Raw genomic sequence first — 12752 nt, 5'->3', positions numbered from 1 at the left:
ATTGTAAGTCACTGAGATCTGGAGAACATGTTAAGGAGCAGATGCTTACAATCATGCATCATATTGTGCTTCAGTTTTCTCTGGATCTGGAGAGATTTCTCAGCAGTTAAGAGCTCTTGCTACTTGCAGAGGACCTAAGTTCAGTTCCCAGCAACCACCCAGTAGCTTACAACTGCCTCTAACTCCAGCTTTATGGGCTCCAATGCCCTCTTGTGGCCTCCAGAGGCTCCTGCATGCATGTGATTCTCATATATACTCAGGCACGTGCATATAAAATTAAAAAATAAACTTAAGAATGTTTTGTTCCTTTCATTGGCTCCTTTTCCCCTAGTCCCTAACGCAGAGCAGGGAGCATGGTAAAACTCTAGAATGTATGTAATATGCATTAACTTGTGCTGGGAAACTCTTGGCCTTTATCCCTTGCCTCCTCCCTGCAGCCTTTCAGAACTCCTACTAAATGTATGCTGGACTTGCTCATTGCACTGTATTTTCTGTATCTCTTAACTACTTTATGGCTTTTTAAAATATTATCTGTTTCTTTAATTCCACATCCTTCAGTCTGAGTTATTAACTCCAAACTTGTTTCCAATGTTTTAAAGCTCATTTTATCTGAAACTTGCTTGCTGCTTAATTTATTCTTTAAGGTTTTAGTCCAGTGACTATATTTTACACATTTTTTTCAGGTTCTGTCTTATTCTTTATTCACATCTGCCCATTTTTAAAATAGCCTCTTTTTTTTTTCAATGTGGTTTTTTATGCCATCTTTATTCGTTTTGACAATTTAAAACATATCTAGTTGTTATTCTTCATTTGGAAGAACTTTTTTTTCCTCTGGAGTTTGGGGTATGGCAAACCTCCACTTTTCTTAAGCTCATGATCATTGCTCATGGGGGATTATTTTCTCCTACGATGTGTAATGGTGTTGGGAGCTCCTTCCCAGGGAGCAGTGTTTTAAAGAATACTGTGAGATTAGCTTAGGACTTGTCCCACCCACGCGTGGCACTGGGTTGGCTTTTCACTTGCTTTGAAGAGTCTTCCTTACGTGCTGTTCCCAGAAACCTACTGTGTGGTAAAACTGGTCCCACTCTGCACTGCCAACGCAGTTTCTGAGTCCTCTGCAAATGGAAGGCACAGCCACTGCAGAGCTCCTCCAACGCGCAGGGTTCACGGAGGGAGTTAGTGCCCAGCTCTTAGGTTGCTGCCCTTCAAGGAAGCCCTTGTACCCCAGGCTGTGCCATCCTCTCCCTAAGGCCTGAGGCCCAGATACCTGTCAGTCGGTCTTATCTGAGTGGCGGTTCCTTAAAGAATCCATCTCTACTTGCTCAGTTTGCTGTTAATTCAGTTTAAAGTAAAAGCGGCGGTTAACTAATTAATTTTGTCATCGTCATTGTTGTTGTTGTTGTTGGGGTATGTGTGTGTGTGTGTGTGTGTGTGTGTGTGTGTGTGTGTGACTTGTAGGTGCCTGTAGAGTCTAGAAGAGAGTGTTGGATTCCCTGGATCTGGAGTTACAAATGTTGTGAGACACCTAACATAGGTGCTAAGAACCAACCCCTCACCCTCTGCAAGGGCAGCAAGTGCTCTTAACTGCTGAGCCATCTCTCTAGCCCCCTATTATGCCTTTAAAAACATTTGTGTGTCTACCCATGATGAATGTGTTGTGTGTATGTATAAATGCATGCTTTCACCTTGTTCATAAGGGCTTTTTTTTTTTTTTTTTTTTTTTTTTTAAGATAGGGTTTCCCTATGTAGACCACGTTTGTCTAGAACTCACAGAAATCCATCTCCGTCTGTTTCGGCCTTCTTAGTGCTGGGATTAGAAGCATGCACACCGTACTCAGCAAAGCAAACCCTTGCTCGCTGCTCACTCCTGAGTGCACCAGGGTAGCTGGCCCAAGGGCTTCTGGGTATTAACTTGTCTCCACCCTCCACCTCATCAGAGGAACACTGGGATTACAGACGCATGCTGGATGTGAACCAGCTTTTATGTGGGCACTAGGGATTCAAGCTCAGGACCTCAGTTGTATGACAAGAATCTCCTCAGCTCCACACTCAGGTTTTTATCCAATTTGAGACCAGGGTGGTCTCGAACTCACAGTCACTGTCTTTGCCTGGGTGTGGGCTGGGATTAAAGGTGTGAGCCATATATCTTCGGGGTGAGTTTCTCAGCTTTCTACCTTGTATAAATGGTGTGCTTTTCACCCTGTATTATTAACATACTCTATTACATAGTGTCTTTTTAATCTGTGCTAGTATTGAGTAGTTTAATTTCCTTTATAATCCTATTTTGTTCTCCCCTCATGATAGGTATTTATTCTTTTCAGTGAACTAGAGAATTATTTTATTCAGTCACAAAAATATGTTTGAGATTTATTAGAATGAGTTATATGAATAAATTAATTTTAAAGCAACAAATATCCTCACGAAAGTGAACCATCTGAGAAGTTTTTCTGTTTAGTAATTTTTTTCATCTTATATAATTAAAAAAGATTTACATTCTTTTTCATATAGCACTTCTTATAAAATTTATTATGCTTTTCTTTTAATTGAATTTAATTATTTTTATTTTTTCAATTTTTCTTTTATGTGCGTGTGTGTGCGTCCACTTGTTTGTGTGTGCCTGTTGTCTGCAGAGGCCAGAGGAGGGTGTTAGATTCCTTGCAACTGGAGTTACAAATAACTGTGACCCACCCTACATTGGTGTCAGAATCGGAACCCAAGTTTTCTGCAGAGCAGTGAGTGCTTTGAACCACTGAGCTATCTATCCCTCCAGCCTCAACTTTAAAAAAAAAAAAAAACAAAACAAAACATTTAAGTGAATATTTCTGACTGTTTAAAGAATACAGGGCAGCAGGGCTGAGCACATTGGCCCTCCTGGGCAGCCACCCTGTAAAACTGCAGTTTCACACCCACGAAGGCCCTCGGCAGCCACTGTCCTCACTGGCGTCTGACTACTAAGCCTGTGAACAAGTGGAACCCAGGGGAATCATTCCTCACCAACAGGCTCTTCCACGGAGCACGGGGGTCCTCAGAGTTCAGCAGGCTACGGCCCTGTGGGAACTCCATCCTCTGGGAGATGGGATGGGAAACGTTCTAGTGTGTGCAGAACACACTCCGTTTCCCCACCCACTCTTATGCACACTCGCACACCGCACTTACGGCTACCTCTTGGTGTCCTGACTACCACTCCTGTGAGAACTCAGTGCGAATCCTCCTGAGACTGTTTTACCTTCCTGAGGCGCATCTAGAAGCGGAATTACACATAGCGGTCTTGATATTATGGACACTTGTGTTCTGTAGTTCTTAGTTGGGATTCCGGTGCGCCAGATTTTGTAGTTGGTCCCTGATGCTCCAGCGGTCCTCAGGCTTGGGCCTGTATTACAGACTCAGGAACTTCTCACAAAGCATTCAGGGCTAGGTTTTACTCTGAGTCTCTCGGGTGAGCCCAAGGTAATGGTAATTCGAAAAAGTTGCCCAGGTGTTTCTCAAGTGAAGTAAAAGTCCAAGACTGTTCTAAGCCACTTCTGGAGTCTTCTAGACACAGTCACGGTGAAGCCCAATCATGGAGATGTTTGAAGCGGTGCTGTCTCTGGCAGAAAATGATTTTCTATACCTCTCTTTAATGTGATGTTAAATAAAATAGTATTTTTATTTGCTCTTTGAAATTTGCATTCATGCACACAACGTATTTTAACTTGTTCACACTCACTGCCTCCTTTCAAGCCCTTCTTGGAACCCTCCAGTCCCAATGAACAACCCCTGAGTTTAATTAGCACTCACACTCACCATATGTATCTGGGTGTGGTCCTTAGGGCACATTTGACCAAATTAACCCAAACTTCCTGCATGTATGTTTTTTTTTTTTCTGATCCTGATTTCAGTTTATTATTATTTTTGGACAGATCAGAGATTTATTTTATTTTTGTTAGTGTTTTGGTTAGCCTACAAAGAAAGGGACTTTGCTAGTACATTTTCACACCTGCACACGGCTACACCATCTTCTAATTTGCCTCTTCTGGGGCCTCTCTTATTTCTTCCTTCCCCTTCTTGTTCCTGATTTACAAGGGCACATTTGCTATACTTATCATTTATGGCTGTTTTCAGAAAGATTTTCCTTTTCTTAGTGTGCATTTCTCACACAAGATTTAAAAGTAAGGTTGTCCTTAGGAGTTTACATATTATACATACACGTATCTGGGAATTTGGGTAAATCTTTTTCTCAAAGCAAGCACAGAAAGTGTTTAAAAAGAATTCCCACTACAAATGTATTTTGTGCTCATTTTTGTCATAATTTTGGCCAAAATATATGCTGAATTATTAATGCATTTTTTACTTCTTTTCTTCTCTGCGATATTAATCAAACAGCTTATCTTGTTGGCCCAGTTGATGCCAGTTGATACAGAGGCCTACCACTGGATTTGCTCGTACTGAAAGCAAGGGTCAGAGCTGTTTTATAACGATTGCATCTGTGTCCCTTATACTGTGACCCATGACTCTCTGAACTCGTGGAGTCCACAGCGGCCCTCCTCCTAAGGACACAGTTAGCCTGTTTATTCTACTTCAACTCTCTCTTGCCCCCAGAGTCTCTTGGCTGAGACTTGACCTGGCATCCAGCGGTAGATACTGCTCTCCTCCAGTTTCTTTCTAGATGTTTTCTGGGAGTTGCTGTGTCTATGTGGCTAGAGGGTGGATGAAAGTTCAGAGCCTATGACAGAAGGGGGTGGAAAGCTGCCAAGACTAAGAGGTAGAGCCAACCTGGTTGAAAGCCAGTGCTGCAGGTCTCTGAGTCAGCTGATAATAATGTGTGTGTGTGTGTGTGTGTGTGTGTGTGTGTGCATGTGTGTGCACGTGTGCTTACATCTCCTGTATTCCATGAAGTCTTCCTTCTTTCTGTCCAACTTTTATAGGACTACTGGGGATTGAACCTGGGGTCTGGTACATGCTAGACAAACCTATTACAGAGCTGTTTTTTTTTTTTTAACTTATTTTTGGAAACAGGGTCTCACTAAGTAGCCCAGGTTGGCCTTGAACTCAAATTGTGATCCTGCTGCCTCAGCCTCCCTAAACGCTGTGATTTAAGGCCTGTCCGAGTTGCTTGGCAAAACGATCTTTCTCATCCCCCTGAGGCGTCAGCCCTTCTTTAACAAAATTCTGTTTGCCTTGAAGCATAGGCTTCCTCCTGGATTTGTGTCACAGTCACCTCTGGAAGACTTTCAGTGTCTTTGGATATGAACTTCTGTTTCCCTTCTTTGGTTTCCGCCGGGCACTTTAGTGTGAAGTTGGTGGCGATGCATCAGGGTTGAGGTTTCAGATGCCACGTTGAACTGGGGTCGTAGTTCGGAAGCCTGGTCCTGTTTTACCCCTTCTGTGTGCCTTAATCAGGAGGGCGATGTGCAGATTCGGATTAAGGGAGATTAGGGAGGAAGCCTGGAGATTAGGAGGAAAGCTATGATAACACATTTAAGGGCTGGAGACCACTTTAATGCAGCCTACAATAAGGTACTAAGCTGAATGTAATTGGATATAAGCAACCTTGTAGAGCAGAGGGATTTGGTATCAAGAGATCTGAGCTTTAACCTTAGTGCTAACTAATCCTAACCAGCTGTGCAAACTCCGGCAACTCTTTTAACGTCTCAAAGTCTTGGTTCACTTCTGACAGTTCATTGTATATGTCAACTTGACTGGGCCAAGAATGCCCACGTAGCTGATAAGTTATTATGTTGGAGTGTGTACCGCTGGGAAGGCCTCAGACGAGAGTAGCATCTGAATCTGTCTCTCAGTACAGATCTGCCCATCTGGGGCTGAAGAGATGGCTCAGTGGTTAAGTACACTGGCCATTCTTCCAGAAGATCCAGGTTCGATTCCTAATACCAACGCGTGGTTCACAGTCTTCTGTAATTCTAGTTCCAGGGATCTGATACCCATTTCTGACCTCTGTGTACACTTTACAATGTGGTGCACAGACCTATATGAAGGCAAAACACCCACACACACTAAAAAAAAAACCTTCCTGCCCTTTGCTCTTGCCCAGGTAGGTGGGCATCACCCAATCCCCCAAGGAATGGCTAGAACAGGAGGCAGAAGGCAAATGGATTTGTTCACCCTACTCATGCTGGGCAGCTATTGACTCCAGTCTCAGACATTGTGTCTCCTCCTCTTGGCCCTTTAGCCTTGAACTAAATGTTAAGCCATTAGCTTCTCTGGTTCTGAAGTGTTGGGACCTGGACCGAATTCCAGCACTAACTTTTGCAGATCTTTCATTGCATACAGCAGCAAATGGTGGGACTTTGCTTCTCAAACGACCTGAGCTAATAACTACAGCAACCTCCTCCCCCCCCCCGCCCCATTATATATCTTTACAGATAGATGGTCCTCACTTACTGTTGGCCTGACTTTTATGTATTATGACTCCCCAGTACACATTCTATAGAAATGGAACTTCTGGTTTCAATTTTGATTTTTTTTCCCAGGCTGCTGTCATGTTCTGCAATATTCTTGCAATGCTGGGCAAAACCATCTTACGCCAGTTCTTTTTACAACGCCCGCATCCAGAGGGAAAACAACAGAGTCTTTCTGTGTGTCCTATCAATCAGCTACACCATTCTACACATTCCTAATCTTAGGGCTACCGAATGCATCTTTTGACTTACCGCATCTTCAACTTACAATGAGTTTAGTGGGAAGCAACTTTAATGTAAATTGGGGGTGGCATCTATATGTCCCATTTTTCCTGTTTCTAGGGAGATGTTTGAAACGGCTTATATGACAAAGTAGAGGGTCATCTGTAATTCTTGTTGCTCTATGCTGTCTTGGCTTTAGGTAATCCTGTGTGTGAAAGTGAGTGGTATCAGCACCAAGTGCAGTCAGAGCCTGGTCGCTGTCATGTGTAGCATGTGACAGGCAGGGAGGTCAGGTTTGGGTGGAGAAGGCTGGGCTGTTCCCAGAGGGTTTCTGAGTGTCACTGCATTTGCTTCAGAGGCTAGGGTTTACTGCTTATCCAGGAGAAGTAACAGAGAGGACATAGTTACGTTTTTACAAAACATTTTAATCTAATCTTATATACTATTTGGATGGGCAGTCTTTGCAGTAATTTGTTAAATTTTCTTTATTCTCTCTCTCTCTCTCTCTCTCTCTCTCTCTCTCTCTCTCTCCCTCTCTCTCTCTCTCTCTCTCTCTCTCACCTTCTTGATGGGGAGCAGGGTTCAATACAGCTTTTGTCTGTATGGTCCTATCTGTCCTGGAACTCACTCTGTGGGCCAGGCTAGCCTTGAACTCAGAGATCTGCCTGCCTCTGTGTTCTAAGTGATGGGATTAAAGCATGCGCCACCACCACCCGACTCGAAGTTTCTTAAGTGATAGACTGGAGAGGTGGTTCAGTTGATAAAGTGCCCGCTCCCCTGCACAGTGATGAAGACCTGAGTTCGGATCCCTGCATCCACATAGAAAGTCAGCTGTGGTGGTGCCACACCTTTAACCCCAGTGCTTGGAGCAGTGAGACAGGCAGGTCCCTGAGGCTCATTAGTCAACCAGGCGAGCTAAATCTCTGAAACTTAGGCTTAGTGAGAGACACAATCTCAAAAACTAAGGTGAAGAGTGACAGGAAACACTTAATGACATCTGACTTCTACATGCACACATTTATTCTCAGATGCACGCACAGTGAACACACTAATAAGTATACATACCATAAGCATAACCCCAACACACATAAACAATAGTAATAATTACAATAACAATATGTGATAATAAATTTCTATCTAAAGCATTGTCTTCATGTCTGGCGGAAGCAGCTTTTTCCAGATATGTATCTCTCTTTATGTTCACATATACAAGGGCACCACCATCGCTGTGCTTTCGCAAAATTATTTAGCTCAAACAAGACTGCCCACACTATAACTGGACAGTCCAGAGTCTATTGTCATTTCTATGACTCCAAAGACAGAGATTTCCCCTCTGAGCCAAGCTGCCTTGGCATTTCAATACTATTGTTCTGGTTGTGCAGTTAACAGAAACACCAAGGAAATTTGATCTGTTTCATGTGCTGGTCAGAAACCAGGAGCTTGAGGTGGGTCAGTGGCTGTCTTCTATCAACTCTCTAAACGTAGTGACTGGCACAATGACTGCTGCAGAGTAGACGCGCCATAAATATGGTTAACTGGGGTTGAATTACACACAGCACCAGGTGGGGGTCTGAAGGTACCCACTTTGTCTTTCTCAACACGTCATCTGACTTTGCCCTGAATCTTTGGCCCAAATTTCCCCCTCCAGGTGCCTGTCAGAGAAGGGCACGCACTTGAAATATTTGCTTACAAGTTAATTTGGAGAGCAGCAAGACCCGGATCTCAGCACTAAGGGGGATGGAGAGGGAAGATGCCTCAGGCTGGCGTTTTGAAACCACACAATTAAGTTCATTAACAGTAATGAAACAAGGAACGGAGGAGCAGCGGGGAGGACCACAGTGTAAAATGAGCAATGGCTCCTTTCTCTGTCTCTGTCTCTGTCTCTCTCCGTCTCTGTCTATCTGTCTGTCTGTCTGTCTCCTCCTCCCTTCTTCCCTCTCTCAAAATGAAAAGTTTCTGACTGTCTGAGCTGTATCCCTGTGAACCGTGAAACTACTGTGTTCATGAATAATAGTGATTAATCATTGGGAAAAACAGACCTTTTAATAAGAGCTAATTTGAAGCAGCTTGGTCTAAAAGGGCAGCTCTTGTATTTTGAAAGTATAAATGGGTCAATGTAAATGCTAAGTTCACTGACAACCACTAGCAAATGATTCTCATGTGTGTGTGTACATATACATGCATGCATTTTGTGTGGCGTGGGGGTGGGAGGTTGAGGGTGGGGGTGGAGTGGGAGGCAGTACTTGTGTCAGGCTTCCCCCCATTTGCTAATCTCATCCTGCACTGACCACAGGGGACAGTTAAGGTACTTCAGCAGAGGCCGATCACAGAGGCATCTCAGGCAGGATTTGCTTCTTACCCAACAAATGTAACTTGGGCAACTGCAGTAGAAATAGACGCATGTACATGCACATGCACAAAATACACGCGCCCCACCCCCAACCTCCCACCCCCACCCCACCCCCAGCCCCTGTCATGCAGCCTCTACAGATCCATGGAGTAGTCTCCAGACAAGCAAACTCAGAGCCATCGCCAGGCCCTGAGGGGTGGAAGGTGGGGGTGGAGGGCGCTGAAGGGAACGGTAAGCCAGTCCCACATGGCTGGGACACTTTGTGACGCGCCTCTAATAGGCGAAATAAAATTGTAGTCACCGCTGTAAAAGACCCGTGCTGCAATTTATTAATCAGGGTCTGGGGAGATCGATGACACTGAATGATGATGGAGCATTAGGCTAACCCCCTGGTCCTCCGGCAGAGCGGCTCTCTGGATGGGGTACAGATGCTCACATCTGCTTTTGTTAGAGACCCAAACTCCTGCATCCTGGTGTGAAGTTAATGAAGGCCCCCGCATTATCCCCCACATTCCTTCAGCGGACTAAAGTGTGGCTGGCCAACCTGGAAATCCAATGAGTTAATTAAGGCAGAATTGTCTATGATTTCCTTTTCCATTATAACTGCCCCCTCTGCCCTTCCCCGCCCCCTCGTGGAGGAGGTTCCCCCCTCCTCCCTGCGAGCCTAAGCAGTGAAACTGCCTCTTGCCCCATGTGCCAGGATGATTAATGGAGGGACGACAATGGGGTCAATTAGCCAGGTCGGCTCGAAGCTGAAAGGTGGGGTGTGTTTCTTTATTGAACACTGCATTCACACTCCAAACTGTGACCTGTGCCGCTGTGATTTATTACAAGGGCAGTCTTCTGATCACTTACCTTCAGCGCTCGGACCTTGGCTTTGAAAACCGGGTTTTCACTGTCAATTAACACCAGACAAGGAGATCCATTCAAAATCTGAAATGCATACCTAATAACGGAGTGGGGGGTGGTGGAGGCCGCCAAGGGAGCAGCTGAGCGTGGAGGAAGGTAGCCTGGGACAGTGGCCCGGCCACTACTGGGACCCTCAAGTTCTGAACTGGCTGGGTAACCATAGGATGACGCTTTCCTTTGAATGCTAACGTGCTTTGGGTTGGAAAGGAGGTTTCCTGCTTTGCCAAAGATTCTGAAAGGAGTCACTCACCGTTAATCCAAAAGGGTACAATCACACTTGGCGACTAAGCTTTCCTGAACCCCGTTTCATGTCCAAGCTGTTTGGCTCAGTATTTACTTCTAATTTGTTTGGCCGCGCTATTATTGACAGTGTTAATAATGATGCAGGGCACTTTTGCTTGGGTTACCTGTTTGAGCTTCATTTCCCTATAAGACTAAAGGACAACTTCATCTGGCAAGAATCCCCTTTGCGTGGGTTAACTGAGATGAAGTCTGCTTTGCATTTAGCACGTGGTAGGAGCCTCATACCAGCAGCTGTTATTCTGCACTGAGCAGCAGAACGATCCCCCCCACGACTTACATAGAGCAGGTCAAGAAACTGTCTCCATCTTGTATGTGAAATACCTGTGGTCAGTGGTGGTCAGTGACTTGCTGGAAGTGATCCACCGAACCTGCACGGGTAATGCAGCAAAACTACATGCCTTCATGGTTCTTATTCAACTGATGGAAATTTCACTTTTAAAAAAGCTTTTTTGTTGTTGCTTTTCTATTTGTGAATCTCATATCATGCACCCCAATCATGCTTATTTCCCCTTCCCCTGTACACTCCCTTCCACTCTTACGACCTGCCCCCAACAGAGGAAAAGAATCTTGTTGCAGAAGCTGTAGTGTATCACGGCCTGTCCCACAGTATACCCTGTTGTCCACACTTCTTTGCTTGCAAATGTTCATTGCAGTGACTTGTTGGTCTGGGTCAAGGACTCTGGCTTCTGCTATATTATTAATACTGGATCCTCCCTGGGAATCCCCTTTGATGTCTTGTTGTTGGCCTGTGTGGTGGAGATCCTGTAGTTTTGAATCTGTAGGACCCGTTCCTTCATACACTCCAGCAGTTCATTGATGAGGTAGATGTTGGGGTGAAACAATGACCTGCCCTGGATCTGGACCTGAGAGGTATCTGAGCTGGCCAGCCTGTGGGTTTTCCTGCTCTCCTGCTCTTGGGCTGGCTTACCAATAAACCCTGCAACCAGGGCCAGCTCTACCCTGCTACCCAGGCAAGGTGGAGACCTCCTGAGTGTTACAGCCAGTGAGGGGTAGGGCAAGCTCTCCTGCTCTGATGACCTCAGGGCCAGCCCTTCTGTGGCAAGGGGTTGCCGCAAGAGCATCTTTCCCTCACCGGTATCACTGCATGGCAGACAAGTTGTGGGGACCAGCTCTCCCATGCTCACACTCTTGGGGCCAGCTCACCCGCACCCTTGCCATCAGGGTCAGCTCTACTCTGCTGCCCAGGTGAGATGCAGGGCCTGCTCCCCTGAGTGCTGGAGCAGGTCAGAGACTGGACCAGTGCTCCTGATCTCATGACCCTATAGGGTCAGCTCTCCTGTGCTTGTATCCTGGTGTGTGTGTGCACGTGTGCGCCCAAAACGCCTATAATATGCAGGCCACTCTCCTGAGTACTACAGCTGGCTAGGGGTGGGGTCAGCTCTCCTGCTCTCATGTCCCCAAAGATAGCTCTCCCACAATAAGGGGTGAGGTCAGTTCTGCACAACCCTCAGATATTCCTAGGAGGCAGCCCGGACCTGTCTTTGACGGTAACAGACCCCTGCTACTGCAAGGCCATGGACCTAGACGTGGTACCTGGTGGCAGCACAGGCCAGGACCCCGCCATTGTCCCAGGTGGCATCACTGGCTACCCACATCAGGCTGTTCCTCACTACCCTTGAATCTCGAGTTCTGCCTCTCTTCATTGTGCCCACATCTTTCTCTTTCTCTTCCGTTTCTCCACCACTTCTTTGCTCCTCTTAGTGGCAACTGGGGTCTCTGAGTAATTGGGGTCAGTTCAGGAGTGGTCTCAGGAGTGCTAGGCCCTGCCATGCATTATGACACCAGGCATGGCTCATCTCGAACATGGTTTCTCGCCCCCCAGACCTGTGCAGTGCCAAACTGGTGGTCATCTCAGGCTAGCTCCCTGTCCAGGCCATCAGGTCTGATGTTTGTCTCCAGATCACTCCTCATCCTGCCCACCCAAGTGGCCTGGCTATCTTAGACTCACCCCCACCCAGGCCTACAGTCCCAGGCAGGGCTCTTCTAGTCTCCAGCTTGCCCCTCAACCTGGAGGCCCTTCCATTCACCTGGCACCAGACTGGTGGTCGTTTCAGGCTCTATTTGTTCAGGGAGTGTTAGGCTACTCATTACTCAGATGTTCCCAGGTCAGAACACTGAGCATAGACATAGCCTTTCTCCTCTCTGCCCACCTACTGACACACAGTGACACAGCAGCCACCCCTGCAATGCTTCTAGAGGCAGGAGATTGATGGATATTTCGTCTTGTAATTTTTATGTATTAAGAAAAAAAAAGAAGTTAATACACAAAATATAAATTCTAACCAAGCTTGAGAACTTCAGGAAGACTTCTGTTGGTGTTAGGAAAAGAAGAGGGGTTTGTTTGTTTGTTTATTTGTTTAGGAGGAAAACGTTTGAGACAGAGTCTAACACCGTAGCCCCGGCTTTGAACTGGTGACATTCTTTCTCCTACTATCTCTTAAGTGGAGATTACAACTATAAGTCCTTATGCTTAGATAAGAAGATAGGTAGATAGATAGATAGGTAGGTAGATAGATAGATAGGTAGATAGATAGATAGATAGATAGATAGAC

The 12752-nt window shown here is 45.7% G+C and overlaps 1 non-coding gene across 1 annotated transcript; it reads right to left on the bottom strand.

Annotated features, from left to right (window-relative positions):
- Positions 1-12271: 12271 nt before the first annotated feature.
- Gm24981 lies at positions 12272-12403 on the bottom strand. The gene has a single exon (XR_003951281.1). It is a non-coding gene; the product is annotated as a small nucleolar RNA SNORA17 (small nucleolar RNA).
- Positions 12404-12752: the final 349 nt, after the last annotated feature.

This window comes from Mus musculus, chromosome 14 (assembly GCF_000001635.26).
Source record: "Mus musculus strain C57BL/6J chromosome 14, GRCm38.p6 C57BL/6J".
Lineage (NCBI taxonomy): Eukaryota > Metazoa > Chordata > Mammalia > Rodentia > Muridae > Mus > Mus musculus.
Note: the sequence above shows the minus strand (reverse complement) of the source record. Positions and strands in the feature narration are given on the sequence as shown.